At 35.9% G+C, this 7,342-nt stretch overlaps 1 protein-coding gene across 1 annotated transcript in view; it reads right to left on the reverse strand.

Annotated features, from left to right (window-relative positions):
- Window positions 1-7,342, reverse strand: part of C14H14orf39 (chromosome 14 C14orf39 homolog) — a 60,701-nt gene that overhangs the window by 44,287 nt on the left and 9,072 nt on the right. The gene's annotated exons all lie outside the window — the stretch shown is intronic.

A 7,342-nucleotide genomic window follows, 5' to 3' on the forward strand; every position in this document is an offset into this window, starting at 1 on the left:
AATGTGCAAGACCATGTAATATGAATTTCTATCCTAATCAAAGGCTTCATCTTCCTACATTATCCTTACATCCCTATAACCTTGATTTTTTATTTAGTTTTAACACTATGGTATTATACAAATTATTTCAAATCCTTTTTAGATTGAAGCAAGGTCTAAAAATGACGAAGTAACCGTCTTGTTCACCAATTCCACCCTCTGCCTATTCCTTGAATGATAACGTACTCTACCTTTCTCTTCTTTTTGCTCTATACATATCTAGACAGACGTTTTAAAAGGAATTTTTAAAGTTGAAATGAAACACTAAGTAGCCACATGAAAACATAAAAGTACAAAATTCACTGGTAAAGGTGAACATATAGTCAAATTCAGAATACCATAATACTGTATTAGTAAGTTGTAAATCACTTTTATCTCTAGTATAAAAGTTAAAAAACAGTAATACTAAAACATAGATACAACTACAATAACTTGTTAATGGATACACAGTATAAAAGATGTAAAGTGGGGCACCTGGCTGGCTCAGTCAGTGAAGTGTCTGATGCTTGATCTTGGGATCTTGGGATCATGAGTTTGAGCCCCATGTTGGGGGTAGAGATTACTTTTAAAAAGGTATTAAACAAATAAAGGGAACTTTAAATTAAATAAATGAAGCAAACACCTGTATAACTCCCATACTTAAAAAAGAAAAGATGTAAATTATGAAATAAATAGCATAAAATCTGGGGAGGAGGAAGTAAAAGTGTAGAGTTTTTATATGCAGTTGAAGGTAAGCTGTATCAGCTTAAAATAGAGTTATATTTGTAAATGTTTTATGTTAGCCTCATGGTAACCACAGAGAAAAAAACCCTAGATACACAAAAGATAAAGAGAAAGGAATTAAAGCATACCACTATGAAAAACAAATCACAAAGGAAGACAACACGAGGGGAAGACATGAACAAATGTATTTTAAAAACATTCAGAAAACAATTAACTAAATGGCAATAGTAAATCCTTATTTATCAATAATTACTTTGGGGTGCCTGAGTGGCTCAGTTGGTTGAGAGCCCAACTCTTGATTTCAGCTCAGGTCATGATCTCAGGGTCGTGGGATCAAGCCCCACACCGGGCTCCATGCTCAACATGGAATCTGCCTAAGATTTCTCTCTCTCCCTTTGCCCATCTACCCTCATGCTTGCACTCTCTCTCTCTCTCTAAAATAAATAAATACCTCTTCCAAAAAAAAATAATTACTTTAAACATAAATAGACTAAATTCAAAAGCCACAGAACTGAATGGATTTAAAAAACAGGATCCAACAATATACCACCTACAAGAAACTCACTTTAGCTTTAAGGACACACAAAGGCTAAAAATGAAGGGATGGACAAGATATTTCATGCAAATATCAACCAAAAGAGAGAAAAAGTGGTTATACTTATGCCAGACAAGATAGATGTTCAGTCAAAATCAGTCAGAAAAGACAAAGAAAAAACAAAGAAAAGTCTCCATACAATGATAAAAAGATCAACTCACCAAGAAGATACAGTAATTGCAAATATATGTGCAACCCAACACTAAATCTCCTGAATATTTAAAGTAAATATTAACATAACTGAAGGGAGAAAGAGCAATACTGGTAGAGGACTTGAATACCTCACTTTCAACATTGGAAAGATCATCCAGACAGAAATTAATAAGGAAACAGCATACCTGAAAAACACTATAGACAAAATGGACCTAACAGCCTTATACAGAACATTCAATCTAACATTTCATCTAACAACACAAGAACATACATTCCTCTTAAGCACACAAGGAATATTCTCCAGTAGAGATCATATCTTGAGCCACAAAACCACCTTAGTAAACTTAAGAAGATTGAAATTATATCAAGGGTCTTTTTCTGGCCACAATGATATAGAACTAGAAATCAGCGGCAGGAGGAAAATGAAAAATTCACAAATATGTGGAAATTAATCAACACACTCCCTAACAACACTGGGTCAAAGAAGAAATCAAAAGTATCTTGAGACAAATGAAAATGAAAACACAATATATCAAAACCTAGGGGATGCAGCAAAAGTTGCTATAAAAGGGAAATTTATAGCAGTAAATGCCTACATTAGATGGGGAAAAAGACTTCAAATAATCAAACTAACTTATACCTCAAGGAATTAGAAAAGGAAGAACAATTTAAGCCTGAAGTTGGCAGAAGGAAGCAAATAAGAAAGATCAGAGCAGAAATAAATAAAATAGAGAAGAGGGGCGCCTGGGTAGCACAGTCGTTAGGCATCTGCCTGCGGCTCAGGGCGTGATCCCGGTGTTCCGGGATCGGGATCGAGTCCCACATCGGGCTCCTCTGCTGGGAGCCTGCTTCTTCCTCCCACTCCCCCTGCTTGTGTTCCCTCTCTCGCTGGCTATCTCTGTCAAATAAATAAATAAATAATCTTTAAAAAAAAAAAAAAAGAGAAGAGGGAGACAATGGGAAAAAATCAGTGAAAGAGCTGGGTTTTTTTGAAAAGATTAAAACATTTTGCAAACCTTAGCNAAGAGAGACAATGGGAAAAAATCAGTGAAAGAGCTGGGTTTTTTTGAAAAGATTAAAACATTTTGCAAACCTTAGCTAGACCAACCAAGAAAAAAAGAGAGAGGGACTCAAATAAGCAAAATTATAAATGAAAGAGGAGATATTATACCATAGAAATACAAATCATACAACTGACACCACAGAAATACAAAGGATCATAAGAGGCTACCATGAACAATTATAAGACAAATAATTAGATAACCCAGAAGAAATGGATAAATTTCTAGAAACATACAACCTACCAAGACTCAATCATGAAGAAACAGAAAAACTGAACAGATCAATTATTAGTAAGGAGATTGAAGTAGTAACCAAAAACCTCCCAACAAAGAAAAGCCCAGGACCAGATGGTTTCACTGATGAACTGTACCAAACATTTAAAGAATTAGTACCAATACTTCTCAAACTCTTCCAAAAAATGAAGAGAAGGCAACACCCTCCAATTCATTTTATGAAGCCAGCATTATAATGATGCCAAAGCCAGATGAGAAGACTACAAGAAAAGAAAACTACAGGCCAATATTCTTGAGGAATATAGATGGAAAAATTCTCAACAAAACACTAACAAACCAAACTCAACAGCACATTAAAAGGATCATACACAATGACCAAGTGGGATTTATCCATGGGTTGCAAGAATGGCTCAACATACACAAGTCAATAAATACATTATTCCACATTAATAAAATAAAGGATAAAAATCATATGATCCACTCAATAGATGCACAAAAAGCATCTGGCAAAACTCCACACCATTTCATGATAAAAACCCTCAACAAATTGGGTGTAGAAGGAACATACCTCAACATAATAAAGGCCATGTATGACAAGTCCATAACTAACATCACAGTCTATGGTGAAGAGCTAAATGCTTTTCCTCCAAAATGGCAATCAGACAAGGATGCTGCTCTCACCACTCCTTATCAATGTAGTACTGGAAATCTTAGCTAGAGCGATTAGGCAACAAGGAAATAAAGTCATCCAAATAGGAAAGGAGTAAGTAAAATGGTCTATGTTTGCAAAATGACATGATCTTATCTACAAAAAACTCTACGAGTCCACTCAAAAACTGTTAGAACTAATCAACAAAGTCAGTGAAATTTCACACTACAAAATCAATACACAAAAATCAGTTGCATCTCTATATACTAACAATAAACTATCTGAAAAAGAAATAAAATAATCCCATTTATAATAGCATCAAAAACAATAAAATACTTAGGAATAAATTAAACCAAGGAGGTCTGTCCACTGTAAACTATAAGACATTGATTAAATAAATTGAAGAAGACACTAATGAATGGAAAGATATTCTGTGCTCATGGATCAAAAGAATTGTTATAATGTCCATACTACCCAAAGCCATCTTTGGATTCAATGAAATCCCTGTCAAAATTCCAATTGCATTTTTCACAGAAATAGAAATAACAACTCTAAAATCTGTAGGAACTTCAAAAGACCCCTAAATAGCCAAAGCAATCTCAAGAAAGAATAAATCTGGAAGCATCACACTCCCTGATTTCAAACTAGGCTACAAAAATATAGCAATCAAAACACTATCATACTGGCATAAAAACAGACACAGACCAATGGAATAGAATCAAGGGCTCACAAATAAACCATGTATATACAGTCAACTCATATTTGGAAAAGGAGGGGCACCTGGGTACCTCAGTTGGTTAAGCCTCTGCCTTGGGCTCAGATCATGGTATCGGGATCCTGGGATCAAGCCCTGCATTGAGCTCCCTGTCCAGCAGGAAGTCTGCTTCTCCCTCTCACTCTCCCTCTGCGCTCTCCCGCCCTCTCTCTATCAAATAAATAAATAAAGTCTTTTAAAAAAAATAGTTGAAAAGGAGCCAAGAATACTCAACGCAGAAAGGATAATCTCTTCAATAAGTGGTGCTGGGAAAACTGTATATTCACATGTGAAAGAATGAAACTGGACCCCTAACTTACACTACACACAAAAATTAACTCAAAATGTATTAAATACTTAAATATAATACTTTTTTTTAAAGATTTTGTTTATTTATTTGACAGAGAGAACAGCAGCCAGCAAGAGAAGGAACACAAGCAGGGGGAGTGGGAGAGGAAGAAGCAGGCTCCCAGTGGAGCACGAAGCCCGAAGCAGAGCTTGATCCCAGAACCCTGGGATCACACCCTGAGCCGAAGGCAGATGCCACCCAGGCACCCCTAAATATAATACTTGAAACCAAAAAACTCCTAGGAGAAAACATAGGGGAAGAGCTCCTTGATACTGGTCTTTGCAAAAGTTTTTTTGGATATAATACCCAAACCACAAACAACAAAAGCAAAAATAAATAAGTGAGGCCACACTGAACTAAAAAAGCTTCTGCACAGAAAAAAAATCAACAAAATGAAGAGGCAATCTGTAGGATGGAAGAAAATATCTGCAAACCATATAAGGGTTAATATCCAAAGTATACAAGGAACTGATCCAACTGAATAGCAAAAAGGCTAATAATTCATGTTAAACATGGGCAGAGGATCTGAACGTTTTTCCAAAAACATACAAATGACCAAAAAGTTCATGAAAATATGCTCAACATCACTAATCATCAGGGAAATGCAAATCAAAGCCACAATGAGATATCACCTTACACCTGTCCAGGATAGCTAGTATCAAAAAGACAAGACATAACAATTATTGGTAAAGATGTGGAGAAAAAGCAACCCTTGTGCACTACTGGTGGGAATGTAAATTTGTACAACCACTGTGGAAAACAGTACGGAGGTTCCTCAAAAAATTAAAAATAGAAATACCATATAATCCAGTAATTCCACTACTGAGTATTTATCTAAAGAAAACAAAAAAACTAATCAAAAGTACATATGCACCCTTATGTTTACAGCTGAATTATTTACAATAGCCAAGATATAAAACCAACCCAAGTGTCCATTAACAGAAGAATGGATAAAGAAGTGACATATATATATGATATATATATATATATATCATATATATACACATACAAATATAGATATAATACATTACATAGTGGAATATAGTAATATTCTCTTACATATATATGCAACACAGATAAACCTGAAGAGTACTAATGTGAGTGGAATAAGTCAGAGGGAGCAAGGCAAATATATGATTTCACTTACATGTGGAATCCGGAAAACACACACACACACACACACACACCAAAAAAACAGACTCTTAAATACAGAGAACAAACTAGTGGTTGCCCAGGTGGGGTCAGCTGGGGGGCTGAGGAATACGTGAAAGAGATTAAGAGGTTCAAACTTCCAGTTATAAAATAAACGAGGGGATGCCTGAGTGTCTCAGTGTGTTGAGTGTCCAACTCTTGATTTTGGCTCAGGTCATGATCTCCTTGGCTGGGGGATCAAGCCCCACATCGGCCTCTGTGCTTAGTGGGAAATCTGCTTGAGATTTGTTCTCTCTCCCTCTTCCTCTGCCCTCCCCCTACTTGCTCGCACTCTCTCTCTCTAAAATAAATAAATAAATCTTTTTTAAAGAAAAAGTCAAATCATTATGCTGTATACCAAAAAATAACATAACATTGTATATTAATTATTCTTCAGTAATAATTTTTTTAAACACGTATATAGGGTCACCTGCCTGGGCCAGTCAGTAGAGCATAAGACTCAATTTCAGGGTCATGTGTTTGAGCCCCACACTGGGCATTGAGTTTCAACCTTTTAAAAAATAATTTAAATAAAAAGTGGTGTGTGTATATATGCAATGGAATATTATACAGTCATAAAAAAAGAACTGCTGCCATTTATGACACCATGGACAGACCATGAAAGTGTCATGCTGAGTAAATAAGAGAAAAACAAATACAGTATGATCTTACTTGTATGTAAAATCTAAAAAAAGCCAAATCATAGAAACAGAGACTAGACTGATGGTTGCCAGGGGCCAAGAGTGGAGGAAATAGGGAGATGTTGCCCAAAGGATACAAACTTCTAGTTATAAGGTGAATAAGTTCTGGGGATTTAATATACAACATGGTAAATATAACAAGAGCATATTTATTATATACTTAAAAGTTACTAAGAGAGTAAATCTTAAATGTTCTTACAAAAAAATAGTACTTATACAAGGTGACAGATGCGCTACCTTCCTAACCTTATTGTTGTAGACACTTTAAGTTATATACATGTATCAAACCATCATGTTTGTACACCTCAAACTTAAACAATGTTTTATGTCAGTTATATCTCAATAGAGCTGGGAGGAAAAGTAGTAAAAAATAAAACCAAAGTATAAAAAAGATAACACGGGGGTGCCTGGGTGGCGCAGTCGTTAAGCGTCTGCCTTCGGCTCAGGGCGTGATCCCGGAGTTCTGGGATCAAGCCCCACATCAGGCTTCTCCGCTAGGAGCCTGCTTCTTCCTCTCCCACTCCCCCTGCTTGTGTTCCCTCTCTTTCTGGCTGTCTCTCTGTCAAAATAAATAAATAAAATCTTTAAAAAATAAATAAATAAATAAGATAACATAAAATATAAGAAATATAAAAAATCATGCTCTTGTTCAATTATGTTAAAAATGAAAACATTTCAATTTTTTTAATTAAGGGAAATTATAATGCTATATAATGTGTTCAAAGTCTCTCTTGGTATGTCGGGTGGCTCAGTCAGTTAAACATCTGCCTTCGCTCAGGTCCTGGGATCGAGCCTCGCATCGGGCCCCTTGCTCAGCAGGGAGCCTGCTTCTCCCTCTGCCTGCCACTCCCCCTGCTTGTGCTCTCTCTCTCTCTTTCTCTCTGGCAAAAAAT

Source organism: Ailuropoda melanoleuca, chromosome 14, assembly GCF_002007445.2.
Source record: "Ailuropoda melanoleuca isolate Jingjing chromosome 14, ASM200744v2, whole genome shotgun sequence".
NCBI classification, from domain to species: domain Eukaryota; kingdom Metazoa; phylum Chordata; class Mammalia; order Carnivora; family Ursidae; genus Ailuropoda; species Ailuropoda melanoleuca.